This window comes from Phoca vitulina, unplaced genomic scaffold, assembly GCF_004348235.1.
Source record: "Phoca vitulina isolate PV1807 unplaced genomic scaffold, GSC_HSeal_1.0 scaffold96, whole genome shotgun sequence".
Taxonomy (NCBI): Eukaryota; Metazoa; Chordata; class Mammalia; order Carnivora; family Phocidae; genus Phoca; species Phoca vitulina.
This window is the reverse complement of record NW_022589799.1, coordinates 2292273-2310113: the sequence shown is the minus strand read 5'-3', so window position 1 is coordinate 2310113 and position 17841 is coordinate 2292273. Positions and strand designations below refer to the sequence as shown.

At 45.2% G+C, this 17841-nt stretch overlaps 1 pseudogene; it reads left to right on the top strand.

Moving 5' to 3' along the window:
• Nucleotides 1–6020: 6020 nt before the first annotated feature.
• Nucleotides 6021–6451, top strand: LOC116627361 (annotated as a pseudogene).
• Nucleotides 6452–17841: the final 11390 nt, after the last annotated feature.

The window sequence follows — 17841 nt, the reverse complement described above, 5'->3', positions numbered from 1 at the left end:
CTTCTGCTCTGACGTTACTTGCACATCCCAAGTAAGCACGATGGGGGATGTCTCCATGGAAGAGAGGTTCTTGCACCGTGCGATCCTGCAGGTTTTCCCCAGATCTAGCCTGCAGTTCTCTAAACAAGTCTCTTCCCCGAGGAATATGTATCCTACTTGAGTGAGGGAGACGACACCAGAGTGCCACCTGAATGTCCTGCCCAGGGTCTCCTGAGGCAGCAGGTGAGGAAATCTGGGTCCACAGACTTGCCATCCTCCCGACAGGCCTCGCTCTCCTAAACTCACATGCTCAGTAGACCCACCTGTTGTCCAATCATGAAAATCAAGGTTAAAATATTTCCTTGTAGAAGTCCCCGCCTTCGTATTAATTTTATTTTACCAGCACTTTCCCTCTTCTTTTTCTTCCTGGTTGCTCCCACATAATGAAGAAAAAGACAAAAGCCGGAAGAACATGTCTGTCCCAAGGTGCCAATTCCCTGTGGCTGCCAGGGGGGCTAGAGGACACAGGGAGGCACTGGGAGGAGAAGGACAGGTGAGGGGAGCAGAAAAGAAAGATGGGGGGCCTCTGGGCGGGGAACTAAGGCCCAGGCCCCAGAACCAGGCCACAGGGGAGCGAAACGAGCCCAGCTTTGGAACCAGACAGATCTGGGTTCAGATTCCGACATTTTCCTTATGAGGCCCCAAGGCACCAGCTTTCCGACTGTCCGTTTTCTCGTCCGCAGCACGGAGAGTTCCTGTTGGGCGGGCGGGCGGGCGGGCGAAGGGGCCCGAGGGAAATGCCCGCCGCGGACACTCAGCAAACGCCTGCGGCGGCTGTGGCCAGGAGAACGACGCGCTGGGCTGGGGACAGCGCGGGCTAGGAGGCCTCGGGCCCGCGGTTGATCGCTGCCACTTAGTTGCAGTGCGGAAGCGCACTGAGCCCGCACGCCCCGCGCAGTGCCCGCGCCCTTTCTTCAAGGACAGGCAGCGCCAGGGACGGGGCTACGGCTGGAGATGGGGGGCCGCGGGGGGCGCTAGATCGCCTGTCCTCCGGAGGCGCGGGGGTCAGCACCAAGCCAGCCTTGCCCCTGGGACCCTGAAGGTGGGCGGACGGGAGGACAAGAGCACCGGGAGCCCAGCTTCCCCTCGCCCAGACCTCTCTCCCCGCATTCCATCAGCCCAATTTCTTCACCTGCCATACTGCCTCCACTCCCTCCCAGTTGCTGGGTTCTGGGGTGAATGGGTAGATTGGGCCAGGGGGCTGTGAGCCCACTCGCTTATTACACAGTTGCCAGTGGACCTGCTTCAGGATGTGTATTTTTTCTTCCTCGCCTTCCCTCTCCCACAGTTGTGCTATATTCCTTTCTTACACAAAGGAACTCCAAAAGGGAGACTCTTTTGGGAGGCCCTAGGCTGGGGAGATGGGGGAATCCAGGACGCAGAGTTGAAACGGGGTAAGGAGTGGAGACGGGTGAAGAACTAAATGCCATTGCATATTTCAGTGACCTTTTCCTCAACTTTGCCTGTTCCCCCGCACTCGCTTGTGAAGTAGCGGTCTGGGGGACAGGAGGAAAATGTCTGCGGTGTTGACCTGAAGAGCTGATGGGTTCCTGCGCATGCTATTTCGCAGAGCTGTAGGCTGTTTAGGGTGAGAAGAAAAGCGGAGAACCCCACAAGTTTCTCTAAGTCCTGCTCCAGCCTTCAGAGAGCATGCCCTGCTGAGCCTGCAACTCTGACCCTAGCTCCCAGCCCCTCTGTCACCGGTATATTCTACCAAAACCATGCCCCCAAATCTCTCCCATTTCTACACCTCACAGGCAAGCGGGGGGCCCAGCCCCATTCCACGGCCCTCGAAGCTCGAAGCTCGGCTCCAGCCCCCTCCCCTTCTCACTCCCAGCCCCTGCTCGGTACAGTTCTCTTCCTCCTTTCTTCCAAGCTCCCAGTCTCCCAAGCACAGCAGCCAATCCCCAGCCTGCTCCGGAGCCACACCATATAAGGAGAGGTTGGAAAGAAACCCGAGTAAACGCGGGAGCAAATACAACACACACACACACACACACACGCACGCACGCACGCACGCCAGCACACTCGCGCCCCAAGAGTTTGAGCGCCTTTCTGCACGTGACCCTGTGTCTCTCCGTCTGTGTGTATGACACCAGTCTCACCGGTCCCTGTCCCTGGCTCACCCCACCCACAGAACCAGGAACCTGTTTGCTATTCCCCGCCTTTATTCACGCCCCCTGAGACCATCACTCCAACCAGTTGCCTCTGACCTAGATTTTCTGCACTAATCACAAGCCTAACGAGATCTAACAAACACCCAGCTTAGCACAGCTGAGACCCTTGAGGTCAATTAGTACAACCCAGCTCAGCTCAGGAAATGAGAGATGGAGCCAGAAACTCTTGTACATGCCTCACCCCAGCCCCAGCCCAGCCCCGGCCCAACCCCGCCCTGGAAGCAGGCAGGGGGAGAATGCAAAAATTAGCAGAACCAGTTTAAAAATAGGATCTTGGAGAGTTAACAAATGTGCGGAAAACTGCGTTAAGGTTGGAAAGAATACAGATTCCCAGCTCCTCCTAAGTTATCAGGAGGGTAGAGGTTAGTGCAGTGACGGGAACGAGGCGCGTAAGGCAGTTTTCTCTTTCTTAAGGGACAATATGGAGAAGAGTAACTCCTAAAAGAGTGGGTAGCACTAGAATCTTGATCTGCACCCCAGTCTCCAACTCTTAATCCCTCTTCCTCTTTGCTTCCTGCTTTGGACAAGTTGGGGTGGTCTCCCCTGTGTTTCCAGCTGGTTTGGAATAACTCTGAAATCACCTCCTTCTTTCAGAAATGCTAGATTCAGCCTCACTCTTGCTTTCCCTTCTTCCAGATATTAAAACAATGAGAGCGAAGAGCCCCTTCTTCCTGAGAAACACAGAAAAGTGTAAAATAAAGGTGATCAGGTTTGGGTTAACAAAGTATTGTGACGACGCCCAATTACTGTCTTCTAGATGAAGGCTGAGAACAGCCAGGAGTGGTAGAATCGGGTTGCTCGTGCAGCTTTCCCACCTGGCAGGAATGCAACACAACAGAAAGAAGATGGAGCAGGGCAATGTGGTCCTCAGTTTCCTGGGTTCCTTTCTGTAGGTGGCAAAGCAAGGCAGTAGAATGCTTCCCCGTCCTCCGTCCTCTGCGTGCAGGCAAGCTGTCCTAACCTCATGCCTAGCCCTGGGGGCTCTATTGAGGTGGGAAGGGAAGGAGAAGCCTAGCGAAGTGCTCTCTGCCCGAGTGGGGAGGAGGACTTGGAGCCCCGGCAGGAACAGAAGGTTTCTCTCCCCGCCAGCCTCCCCCCAGCTCTGGCTGCAGTGGGCTGCACTCCGCTCACACCCTGCCCCATCCACAGTGCAAACTTACACAGCAACCAGGAACCGGGTGGGCAGGACAATTCACAAAAGCATCATGTCTATATGTGGATGACTCCCAAATTCACTTTCCAGGCCCAGCCCGCCTCGGAGATCAAGGCACGCACAGCCACGTGCCCTTCTGACATCTCTACTCCAGTGCCTAACAGGCGGCTTAAACTTAAATAAATGTGGAAAATCCTTAAATAATGGTCCTTGCCGAACCAGCCTCCTTCCATGCTCTTTTGCAATGTGAGTTTACTGGTCCTCTGCTCTAGAGGCGTTGCTCTTTCTCCAACTGCCATTTGCATCTGGGTTTGCCTTGTAACTTGCTTTGACCAATAGAATGTGCCATTGTGTAGGTTCCAGAGTTTAGACCCTAAAAGGTCTTGCAGTTCCCTCACTGCATGTAAGAAGCCTGGGCTTCTTAAACTTCAGTTGCATATAAGAAGCTTGGACGAGCATTCTTGAAGATGTGAGACCACGTGGGGAAGAGGTCCGGAAACCGCATAGAATCATCCCAACATCCAAGCCTCCACACAAACATGGCTAAACACAGCACACCACGCAAGACCCGAAGACCAACTGTCCGATCAAACCACAGAATTGTGAGAAATGAATAAATCATTGTTGTCTTAAGCCACTAAGTTTGGGGGTGATTTGCAATTCAGCAGTAGATACTGAAACAGAAATTGGTACGTGAAAGTGGAAGACGTCCATCATTAAAACCTAAAACACATGGCATTAGCGCTGGGCCCAGGGAGCAGACAGAGGCAAAAAGGGCAGGCAGCAAGAAAACCATTAGTACAGCTGGATGAGCAGGGAGGAAATTGCTATTGGATGCTCAGAGGAAAGGGTCATCTTTGCTATATAGCAGCGGAATAATTTATGAAACCGTCACCTGTGGTACTTGGAAAATAGAAAATGAACGTAATAAACTTGTTGGAGGTGGCTAAGGAGATTTCCAAGCAGAATGCTAACAATACCCATATGGAATCAGTTTGCAAGCAAAAGTTGAGGGAGAAATAAAAAAGAGAATGGAACAGTCTCCAGCCAGAAGAAACCGGAGAAACTGAAACCCCTGAGCACTGTTGGTAACAATGTAAAATGGTGCGTCCACTATGGAAAACAATATGGTGGTTCCTCCAAAAAATAAAAACAGAATTACCACATGATCCAGCAATCCCACTCCCAGTATATACCCAAAAGAATTGAAAGCAAGATCTGGAAGAGATACCTGCTCACCCACGTCTGTAACAGCATTATTCACAATGGGCCAGAGATGGAAGGAGTTCAAGTGTCCATCAAGGGATGAATGGATAAACAAAATGTGCTACATACATATAATGAAATAGTATTCAGCCTTTAAAAGGAAGGAAATCTGTCATATACTACAACATGAATGAACCTTGAGGACATTTTATTTTATTTTATTTTTTAAGTAGGCTCCATGCCCAGTGTGGAGCCCAACGCAAGAACCTTGAGGATATTTTGCTAAGTGAACTAAGCCAGACACACACACAAAAACCAAATACTGTATGATTCCACTTACATGAGGTATCTAAAGTAGTCAGATTCATAGAAACAGAAAGTAGAATGGTGGTTTCCAGGGGCTGGGGGGCAGGGGGAAATGGGGAGTTGTTGTTTCATGGGTACAGAGTTTCTGTATTGCAAGATGAGAAAGTTCTAGAGCTGGGTGCCCAACATTGTGGATATGCTTAACACTACTGAATTACACACTTAAAAATGGATAAGATGATAAATTTTATTATAGGTTTTTAAATCACAGTTAAATATAAAATGTTTTAAAGACACTTAAAAAACGTCATGATCCCTTGCCCAGTTCCTACATCTGAAATTGTTTTCAGACCTGAAATCTACTGAATGAAAATGTGGATGAGTCCCCAGGAGGAAGGACCCTACAGCAAGTATATATTGTAATAATTCCACCAGTCCTTCTGGCAAAGGGCCTTAACAGCCATTTACTTGGGCAACTGTGAACCAGAGGAGGGGGGTATCCAGTATGACATAGGGTCTGAAATGATCCTGATAGTGAGACCTGAAATTGTCATTGTGGACTGCTTGGTGGACTAGACTGATGGACTCCTGGCCCATCAAAATGGAGTCCTGGCTGAAGTCCATCTGAAGATGCTCCACGGGTCCATGGCCCCACCTGGTGGTCATTGCCCCATTCCTGTATGTGTAACTGGAACTGATTTTGGCTGTTGGGAAAGTCCCTATGTTGGGTCATTGGTCTATGTGACAAGAGCTATCACAGTGGGGAAGCTTCTGAAATTGTGCCTCTCTCCCCATTCTCACACCTCTAAAGCAATGTGGTAAATAAAAAACAATATCCCAAAACAAACTGGTGGTTGCCAGAGAGGAGGAGAGTTAGAGGGATGGGCAAAAAGGGTGAAGGGGTGTGTGGGGGTGGGGGGGTAGTATAGGCTTCCAATTATGGAATAAGTCATGGGGGTGAAAAGTACAGCACAGGGAATATAGTCAATGGTATTGTAATAGTGTTGTATGGTGACAGATGGCAGCTACCCTTGTGGTGAGCACAGCATACATACAGAGTTGTCCAATCACTATGTTGTATACTAAAACTCATGTAACATTGTGTCAACTACACTTCAATTTAAAATATGAGCTCCACCATGGCCCCCAAAGGTGGCTCCAAGCAGCAATCTGAGGAGGATCTGCTTCTGCAGGATTTCAGCTGCAACCTCTCAGCCAAGTCCTCCACGCTCTTCCTCGGGAACGCCTTCATCGTGTCCACCATCCCCATCTAGTAGCACAGAAGAGGGAGGATGCTGTTGCCAAAGAAGTGACTTGAAAACTTTCTGAAGCTGATAACAGAAAGATGTCTCGAAAGGAAAAAGTTGAAAGAATCTTGTGGAAGAAGAGGGAAGTTGCTGACTGTGAAGCTACAACATTTTCCATCTTCTATAACAACACCCTATTCCTGGTCTTGGTCATTGTTGCTTCCTTCTTTATACTGACGAACTTCAACCCCACAGTGAACTATATTTTGTCCGTAAGTGTTTCATCAGGCCTCCTTGTCCTCCTGTCTACTGGCTCCAAGTAGACCGTGCCAGCTTTGCATCTACACGCGGCCCATGGAATATGGAAAAGTAGCAGGGTGGTCAGGGTGAGAGACGCACAAGACATTTTTATAGTCTGTAATTGGAGGGTTTGAAAAACCCAACAAAATGTAATTCAATATTTGTTTATTGGCTCTTTTTTGACAGATTGTTTAAATTAAATTAATTGAAAGGGGGAAAATAAATTTTAAAAATTATATATATATGTATATCCCATTTTGGAAGGAAGACAGAAATCAGCACCATCCTTAAGGATCTCAAGGGGTAGTGGTCTCTATCATAACTCTGTTTAATTCTCCAGTCTGGTTCCTACAGAAAATAGATGGATCCTAGAGAATGACGGTAGACTACAGCCAGCTCAGTTCAAGCCCTGATTGCAGCCACCACACTGGATGTGGTCTCATTGCTACAGCAGATAAATATGGCTTCAAATACATGACATGTGGCCATCGATGTACATACACATTCTTCTGTATCCCAATCAGGAAAGAGGATCAGAAGCATCATTCACATGGACTGAACAACATTCATTAAGCTTTTCCCCCAGGCTATAACAACTCTCCCAATCTCTGTTGTGATATATTCAGAAAAGATCTAGACCATGCGGACATCCCAGATTGATCCACCGCATCAATGACATTGTGCTGATTGGAGAGAAGGAACAAGAAGGCCCCTGGAAGCCTTGGTAAGACACACTCACTCAAGAGGGTGTGATATAAACTCTATGAAGATTCTAAGGATCTCCCCCTGCAATAGTTTGGGGGATCCAGGGGTCAGAGGCATGCTAGGACATCTCCTATAAAGAAAAGACAAACTGCTGCATATTACATCCACAAAGGAAGCACATACCTCGTGGACCTCTTTGTTCTGGAAACAATACATTGGATACCTAGGAATACTGCTCTAGCCCATATCCTGGGTGACACGCAAGGTGGTGGCTTTGCATGGGGACTGAGACAGGGATATTGAGCCTGCCCAGCAAAAGGAGATGGAATGCTACTAAACACATGGGGCAGGAATATGTATGGAACTCGGATGATCCCCACGGGCACCTCTTGGCACTCCGTTGCCTGTGATGTGAATGGCAAACCCAGCCCAGCCTGTGAAGGGTGAGGTTACTGGGGTCTCAGACCGCCTCAAGAATAAGGGCTTGGGTTTCTCTACCAGGCAAGCCATCAGGGCCAGCAGAGATGAGAGTGGGATAATCTCTGGCAGAGAGGGACAGTGGAATTTGGAGTGGATTATGGAGCAGGGAGACAGTCATTTATCAGTTGCAGCCCCAAGACCGGCCACAGCAATAGCCTGTGGTTAATCCACAGACCATCCTTTTCTAAGTCCCTTTAGGAAGACAGCTCACTAGGACTCTGGAAGGGCTACCCCCGACCACCACCATGTGTCCGGAGAATGGATCCACGTGGTACAAGGGATGGACTGTGGTAGCCATGGGGGTGCCCCGCTTGGATCTGTCTTCAGGAGAGAGCTTGCTGATCAGCTGTAAGAAGTGCAGTCAGCTGTCAGCCTCCAGCTGGTAGAAACTTCAGGATCTGTCTCAGTTTTCAAGCCTGGGCATGCTCCTCCCAGGCAGCCCCCCACCAATGACTGAGAGCAACGTGAAGGGTCACTAGGGCCTAGACATTTCTGCCCAATGGAACCTCCTCTCACAAGACACCTTTGCCCTGAAGTTCCCCAACGGGTTGCCCAAGATTTTACCTGCATTTCAGACCGAGGCTCTCCCTGACCAATCCTGCTTCCTCTCCCCTTTCCTTTCATAGACATACCCCACCTCTGATACCTCTTACACTCCCCACTCCTCGGCATCTGCTTCCCAGAGGACCCAACACACTTTTCTTCCTCGTGCCCTCCCCAGCGCCACCGTCTAATCCACTGCAAGGCGTTTGGCTCTACTTGAAAAGCATAGCTAGTATCCGACCATTTCTCTGTCTGTCCTCCGCCAGGCCCTCACCTGAGTAACTGCATGGTCTCCTGATGACCTCTCTCTCTGCTTCAGCTCTTCCCCACTCAGCAGCTGGAATGTCTTCTTAAAGCAATTCATGTAACTTGCCTACTTAAAATCATCTAAGCTTCATATCACTCTTAAAATAAAAATCCAATAAAAATCCAAACTCCTTTTCCTGGAAAATAAGGCCCTTCATCATCTGACCCATGCATATCTCCCACCTTATGTTCTCCCAATCCAGCCACACAGACCTACTTCCTATTCTTCAAACACACCAACCTCCTTCCCACCTCAGGCGCTTTGCCCTTGCTATTCTTCTGCCTAAAAAACACTCTAGTTCTCTTCCTTAAAATCTTTATTCAAATGTCAGCTCCTCTGAGAGCTCTTTCCTGGTCACTCTGTCTCTTCCAGTGGAAGCACCCCTTCCAGTGGAATCGCTCCCTGCCATATCACTCTTTGCTTCCAACAATGACCACAGCCTAATCATTTGCCACTTTTGCCTTTTCATTCTCTCTCTCCCTGAGTAGAATACAGGCCCCACAGGGGCAGGGCCTTGACTCTTCACTCTTATCTCCCTAGCACTCTGCACACAATATAGAAACACAACAATTATTTGTGTAATGAATGATGGAATAAAATCTTGCCTATCCCACCCACATCTCTGCTACGTTCATCCCCACCATTGACGTCCATTGTGGTCATATTAATATATCTTGATGGCCCATCACAGTTTTTAAGTAGCGTATTCTTTTACACACATTAAGAATTAACTCCGTAAGGAAAATAGAACAGGGATTACCCCCAAATTAAGGGAAAAAAAAACAATCCTGAAGCTGACAGAAATAACCAAGCTAGAAAGTGCCAAAATCTAAATCTAAGATCAGGTTTTGGGAAACGCAGTGATGTCTGACCCCAGTGATACAGGTAGACGAAGTTCACAGGTGAAGGGCACAGCGCTCACAGGGTTGCCCTCGCTTCAGTCACCAGTCACGAGTTCAGGGATCCCACTACCTCCTCAAGATAATTTGCTAGAACTACTCACAGAACCCAGGAAAGCACTGTACTTACAATTAAAGGTGGTTTTTTAAAAGATTTTATTTATTTATTTGAGAGAGAGCATGAGTGGGGGGAGGGTCAGAAGGAGAAGGAGAGGAAGAAGCAGTGGAGCCCCACTAAGCGTAGAGCCCAACACGGGGCTCGATCCCAGGACCCCAAGATCATGACCTGAGCCGAAGGCAGACGCTTAACGACTGAGACACCCAGGCGCCCCACAGTGAAAGTTTTATTATAACAAAAGGATACAAGTCAGAACCAGCCAAAAGAAGAGACAGATGGGGTGAAATCTGCGGGGCCCAAACACAAAGCTTCTCGTCATCTCCCGTGGAGTCCTGGATGGCATTACCTCCTCCTGGTTACAATGTGGGACAATCCTCGAGTGCTGCCAACCAGGAACCCTTAACCAAGTCCTTGGAGTCCGGAGCTTTTACTAGGGCTCAATCACACACTGCCCACACTGCTGACCCACAGTCTTCAGCTCCTCTGGAGGCTGGAACTGATACAGCGTGTTCCAAGGCTGTCACAAATCACACCGTTAGACTGTCCAGTCGCCAGCCCCAGCCTCAGAGCAAAGACGCCCCTATGAAGTGGAACATTCTAGATGCCTAGAGATCACCTCCCGGGAGCAGAGGGCAAAAGTCATAGCTCTGCTTCCACTCTTCCCTTTTCTTTGCGTAAAGTTAATTCTTCACTATATAGAAGAGTTTTGCTCTTCTTCTTTTTTTTTTAATTCCAAATCTAGCGCTCTGAAGGCACTGTTCTGTCTAATCTTTGATCTCTAAGTCGTTGCCCCATCCCTCCTCTCTTAGAATCTGCTCCAGGTCACATTTGCCCTGGAGAACTAAGAAGGATGAGCAGACCAACAACCAATTATGGCCCCAAAATAGCAAGAGGACTTCTGTAAACAAAGTCTTCATTATCAAGCAAGAAATATGCTGTTTACAAAGGAAATTATTACAAATTCTCTTTTTTTCACATGATGTTGTGGTATCTGTTAGCAAGGAAAAGACCAAACAATGCTGGACAGTGACATCAAAGTAACAGAATACCGAAATCCACTTGACATCTTCTGCTGATACACAACACGGCAGCCTGTAATCCCCTGCCGGTCAGTATGCCAAGAAAACGCCAGTTACTTACTGGCCTGTAAAATTCAGATGATTTTCACTGATGGGGGGCAGGGTTGTGTGTGTTACACACACACGGGCATGTGTGTATGTGACTTCCTTCTCCCACTTTTTACAAAAGTCAATTGTGATTATTACCTTTTGAGGAAAAGTTGTCACCATGCTGTCATTAAAAACCATTTATTAAATCTCCAAATTGCAAAGTATGTTATATCTTTGACTGTAACTGTTTATTTACTTTTCTTGTAACTAGATGCTGACCAGTTTACCAAGGTACTCAATAAATGTTTTGTAATGAATGTCTACACAAGGTTATCTAATTTGAATTTTAGAAAAAGTTACAAATGTACAATAAAAGCATAATAAAAAGCCTAATAACATTAATGAAAGTATAAAAAGGGCATTGAAGTTGTTGACCAAAGAGTCGGGTTCCCATTCTGGCTCTGCTCCTTACTGGGTGTTTAACCTTGGGCAGGTCTCAATTCCTAAATCTATTTCCTCATTGCAAAGTGGAATTACTCCTATTTGCTCTGCTTACCTCATAGGGTTATCGTAAGAGAGAGCTCATGCTCTCTCTCTCTCTCTGACAAATAAATAGAATCTTTAATAAAATTATTTTAAAAGTGACATGCATTTTACTAGGATGTAAAATATGACTGGGGAAAACTGGGAAAACAGACACGAGAATCGCAAGCCTAGGCAGACTGAGAGCAGGGCTGTTATCTCTCACCTCATCAGTCCTGTAAGTAGTCTAGAGGAGACCTATTCCTGATCTCTGCTATTTATTATTTCTGTGTCTTCTCTGAGTCTCAGTTTCTTTATATCAATCTCTCTGAGCCTGTTGTACCGCCCACTACCTGGGAATCAAATCTGCCTTACTTACCCTGGATGGTTTCCTGGAGGCTTATATGAGACCACTGTTGCTAAGGTCTCTTTGCCAACCACAGAGTGATATACAATTTGGTAATATTTTCCTAAAGGTGATAGGTAAGAAATTTGGTAATATTTTCCAAAAGGTGATGAACTTTCAGGAATTGTTTAAATAAAGCACACAGGCTGAGGCTTACCTTGGCCACTGGCAGGCACATCCCAGGAAAGAATAGATTATGCTTCACTGTCTTGGATTGGATCACATATTGCCTTGTACAAATTCCATTCTGTGAAGGCCTTGGAAAAAGTAAAATAGGCCCATTCATATCCATTGGCTTATTAACCTTCTCAGTACTTGTGTCAACCAGGACTTATTATGCCCATTTTACTGATAGGGGAACTGAAGCTGGAGACTTTCTCAAAATCATGCAACTGGAAAATGGGTACATCCGGGATGAACTCTTCCAACAGCAGTGGGAGAGGACAAATGGGCTTAGATGAAAGGGCGTGGCCTTACACAGATGGCCCATTTCTCATTCTCCCCTGACATAAGTTTCTATTCAAGCCATCAAACCTATTTTCTGTCTTTTACAAATCCTTCATGTTTCTCACTCCGGCGAGGGTGCCCAGAGAAACAACTACGATAGCCGGCAGATTTAGATGCAATAGCCACCTGGGTGGCTCAGTTGGTTAAGCGTCTGCCTTGGCTCAGGTCATGATCCCAGGGTCCTGGGATCGAGCCCCGCATCAGTCTCCTTGCTCAGCGGGGAGCTTGCTTCTCCCTCTCCCTCTGCCGCTGCCCCTGCTTGTACTCCCTCGCTCTCTCTGTCAAATAAATAAATAAAATCTTCAAAAAAAATAGAACGCAATAGGGTGACAGCTATGGAGGGGCAAGAAGGCATTTCTATGGGAGGGGAATGTGGTCAGTGTTCACACCTCTTCCCCTGAAAGATCTCTAATTGCTGACGAAGTGGGGTACTGCCTGTTAGAAATGCCCAGCTCTTAAGTCACATTCTGATTCTACAACACAGACTCGAAGGTCTGCATAAACACCCACTGCTCTCCCACCTCTGCCCTCATAAATATATCACCTTCAGGCTTAGGCAAGTCAAGAACAGCTCCTCAGTCACAAAAATGCTAGGGGTCCCTGTTCACGTGTAAACCTCTTTTCACCACCTAGAATTCTTCCTTCGTTAATTCATGTGTCTGCTCTTATTTAAAATCTAACTCAAATATCAAAAACTGGAAACAGCCCTGAAGTCCATCAGTTTGGAAACCAATATAAATAATGATAACACATTAATTCAATGGACCATGAAGCAATCATTAAAAAGAATAAAGTAGATGTGGCAAAACTGCCAAAAGACAATGTTTCAGTGAATTAGTAAAGGGAAGAGCAGGGTGCATAGTGTGTTCCCCTTTTTATAAAAAGAGAGATATTAAATATTTTAATATTTATTTTAATACAAATAAATACTATTTTTGCAAAACTATTAAAAAGAACAGGCATACCTCTTTTTATTGTGCTTTGCAAATATTGCCTTTTTTTTTACAAATCAAAGGTTTGCAGCAACCCTGCATCGAGCAAGTCTAAGGGCACCTTTTTTCCAACAGCACTTGCTCACCTCATGTCTCTATCACATTTTGGTAATCCTCACGATATTTCAAACTTTTTCATTATTATTGTATTCGTTATGGTGATCTGTGATCAGTGATTACAACTTGCTGAAAGCTCACATGATAGCATTTTTAGCAATGAAGTATTTTTTAATTAAAGAATGTACAATTTTTGAGACACAATGTTATTGCACATTTAATAGAGTACAGTATAGTATAAACATGACTTTTAGATGCACTGGGAAACTAAAAAATTCATTTGACTCGCTTTATTGCAGTGATCTGGAACCGAACCCACAATATTTCTGAGGTATGCCTGTGTTAGAGTAGGCAGTTAGTTAGGTTCTGACAGGATACCTGGAGGTCAGCAATGAGGAAGTCATGGGCAGATACTGGGAAGGTCGGAGGCCTCTCCCCACAGCACTCCACAAGAAGCTAGATCAAACCAAACAGGCCCAAAATGGCCAATGCCCTCACAGGAAACTCCTGACCAAATTAAGAAAAAAAACTGGGAAACCCTGCCTCCCACCCCAAGTAGTAAATATTCAACCCCCTAGTTAACAACTGTCACTAAAAGATAGAAACCCAACCCCCAGGGCACACAGCTCTCATATCTCCAGAGTGCACTTTTCACTTTAACAAACTTTTCTGCTTGTGTTATTCATCCAGGTTTATGTGTCTGTTCTTGAATTCATTCTCATGACAAGACCAAGAACCTTTGGCGACTCCTTCTGGTCTGGCTGGATCAAGGCACCAGGGCCCAGGGTCTCCCCAGTTCACCCAGCAACACCTATATAAGTTTACACTGGCACAAAAAATTTCTAGAAGAGTACATAAGAACTATTAATGCCGGTTAACTTTGGTTAAGGAGACATATTTTCATTGCATATCTTTAGTATTGTTTGAATTTTACCATAGCATATATTACTCTTTCAATTAAAAAACAACTTTAAAAAATGAATTCAAAATATTTTTCCCTCAAAAGCTTTCCTTGTCCATCCTACTTCTTAAATATCTCCTAAATCTGATTACCTCCCTCCCTCACCCACCTCCATCCCAGACCAACTGCCAGGGGTTGACTGTACTTTGTTCCTGGAGACAAAAATCTAAAGGAGGTAGATTTTTTTTTTATTTACATAATTATTTTAAAAGAATAGCACTTTTAAAATAGCACTAAATATCCAGAATGTTTAGTTTAACTGAAAGTTCTTGAAAGGCACATTACCAGTCCCACCCATCTGCAGGGCAAATCTTGAATTACAGAGTTGTTTGAAGGTCAATTTTGGGATGTTTGCCCTGAGGCCCAAAAGCCCTGCTCCCAGTTCTGCCCCTACGTGGTTCAGACCATTAGTTCCCCTCACTTCAACTGCTGGAACAGTGTTGTAATTAGTCTCACTGATTCCATTGTTTCTCTTCCTCCCTTTTCCATAAGCCATCCCACACTGCAATCCGAACATTCTAAAATTTAAATGATACTAATATTCCCCATTGCCCTTGAGGTAAAATCTACATTTTTTTAAACTTTTTTGTTTTATTTCTCTTCATTTGTTTTCTAAAATGTACTTTCTTTAACGTAGCTTACAGGACCCTCTAGATCTGGATTCTTCAGCCTCAGCCTCAGCCTCTCCCTCCCCGCCCCCCTCACTAGATGCCTCAGGGCCTGCCCCCTGCTCTAAACTCCAGCCCTGCTGAGAGGCACTGAACTTCCTGCTCCCTGAGCCAGCAGTGTGCTCTCTCTGGCCTCGAACTCTCTGTATCTGATGTTTGCTCTTTGGGGACCCCCCACCCCCACCCACCAACTTGACTGCAGAGCAGTGACCACAGGCTTTCCTCTCTGATGATTACCCTTCTTCTGTTGGAACAAGCATCCTTTCTATTAAAAGTGATAAATCTCCTCTTGTTTAAGTGGCAGATGGTTCTGATTGTTACTTTTGCTTTCGGCAATCCTCTAAAAAGGGAAAGGAAACCTATATGGCATAGAGGGCGAGAAGAAATCAAATATTAAGGCCAAGAACTAACTCCTAACAGCCAAGCAGAAGTTATCGGGTGGGGGGGACATCTCAAGTTCTTTACATCCAGACTTGTACAAGGGACCCTCCTGTCATAGACCCAAAGGTCTAGCAATCTAGGTTCATCCCCAAAGGTGTGCTGGCCTTTCCAAGCTTACTCAGAAATCTGTGAATCACCTGGACTGCACTTCTTCTCCCACCCCTGACCTCCCAACCCAGCCCTGCTTTCATTTTGATCTTCGCCAGGGGAATTTCGTGGGCGCCTGTGCACCAACAGAGAGCACCTTTAAAGGCTTCGGCCTTGGACTGAAGGATGTAAATTTCTTCGTGTATGTCCCCCAACAACACAGAACAGAGACCAGATTTTTCTGGTTCTTTTGTAATGTCCGCACCATACCCAATTCCTCAAAATCTGTCATATACGTCCAGATAACTACAGTTAACAAGGCACTCTCCCCATATTCGATGGCAACTGATTATTCAATTCACACTTAATTATATATTGTCTTGAGTTGCTCTCTAACAGCTATAAAGCAGTTTCAACAATAGGTGAATGGAAAAATACCAACCTGGACGTAAAAAGATTTAGCTTCCAGAAAGTCAAGAGTCTGCCACTAACTCTTAGTGTAGTCTTGAGCAAATCACCCTTCCGGGCCTCAGTGCTCCTGCAGAATAAGTGTGGAGTACTGATCTCTAAGGATCTTCCAGGCAACGGGTCTCTGACTCTGAGCTCCTCAAAGTTAGGAGCACAAGCCGCATCCTTTCTCAAGACACAAAATGAGAGCTCTATTAAGACTTGAATGAAAGCCATTGATGAAGAGGTTGCCTGGCCCCAGCCCTTCTAGACCAAACCAACATGCCACAGATGACTGTGTCTTCCTTGAAGAGCTCTCTACGTTTACAAATGAGTCTACAACTTCACTGATACAAACCTATAACTTTTAATATCTTGTTCCACTGGAAAGTTATTTCTTACAATAAACTTAAATCTCTCCATATCATCCTTCAAGAAACCTGGGAAACTATCAATAATGGCTTAAATCATCAGCTTCAGATTTGCCTTATGTCCCCCCACTCCAGTGCTCCTTTTTGCTTGCAGCTCAGAAAACAAACACTAATGCTAGACCACTGATTTGTCAGGGTCATGGCCTTACTGCCCAGGCCCCCACGGGATTATGGGAATCATTGACTAACACCCAAAGGGCAAAGATAAACAAAAACAAACACCTTTTCAGGAATTTCATGAAAACTAAGAACAATGACCAAAAGAAAAAAAAAAAAAAACCCACACACACAAAACAAAAAACAAAAACAAACTATTTTTTAAGCTTTGGGGGATGTTGGGAGTGTGGCAGTCTCAAGAGCTGGTTTCCGAAGGGCAGCGCATACCAGACAATGTGGTACAAGAGGCTCCCGGCTGTTGTGTCAATGAAGACTTTCAGACCTCCCACACTACTTCACTTGTTCCCCTAAAGTAGTGCTTTCTGGAAGCTCAGCTCTCAGCTGGTGAGAATAGTGAACCTTGTGCCATTTGTCTATGCCCTTCTTTAAAAAGAAAAACCTCCTGTGCAGCTGCCTTGTTTTGCATTTTCTATTCTGTACTTCAGTACACATAATGACAAACAGTGGAGGCAAGGGGCTCTTTTAAAACTGTGAAGAAAGAAGAAATAAAAAAGTAGCCAGAAGTCTCTGTTTTCAGCTACTGGAGAAAAGTTTGCAACCCAGAGAAACCAGGACTAATTAAAAAAAAAAAAAGTCAGTCCTGAGCACTGGGAATCAACAATAAGGCACTCTTCAGGTTTGGGGATATAAAAAAAATTAAAAAAAAAAAAAAAAGTGGTGCATAGCCCATCCATCCTTTCCAAATCAAACAATACAGCTTTCCAAAATTTGAATGTAAAAATTGTTTTGTATGTGATTTGCAGCACAATAAATTAATTTTTTAAAGATCTTCACATGCAACCAACTCTATTGGCACTATCAGAGGAGAAGAGTTGGTGCAGATAATCCAAAGTAAATATTCCCAAAGGCATTTTTTTCCAAAAGCATCTTTTCTACATTTTTTTTTTGCAGAAATTAATGGATCCCACAGCCATTGACAGTATAAGAAAGCAGTTCAAAAGGGCACCTAAAAGAACTGAAACTAAATGTTTTCTTCAAATAATATTTAAAAAAACAAAAACTCTTAATGTTGAAAGTTGGTGTTGAAAGGAATATTATTTTAAAGGAACTATCAACACTATTCATTTAAAAAACTAACAATGTCTTAATATATCAAGAACTCAAATGAACTGATAAGAAAAACCTGAGAAAATGGCAAAGTAAATTATAATATAGAAAACAGCCATATACGAGGAAATGTTCATACTGAATAATAGCAACCAAAGAATTGATACTAAAACAATAAAATAACATTCTTGGTCTCTCGATTTAGAAAAAAAAATGAGACTGCTTCAGTGCTGGTGACTGCCATGAAATGGGCCCTTTCACACACGATGAGGTACAAATGGGACAACCCTTCTAGTATGCAATTTGTTAAAATATATCATGAACCTTAAAAATGTTTATATTCTTCAGAATGGCAGTTCCGTTTGCAGGAATTGGACCTAAAGAAAATAATCCTGCTCGGGAAAACAGTATGGAGTTTCCTCAAAAAGTTAAAAATAGAACTACCCTACCATCCAGCAATTTCACTACTAGGTATTTACCCAAAGGATACAAAAATACTGACTCAAAGG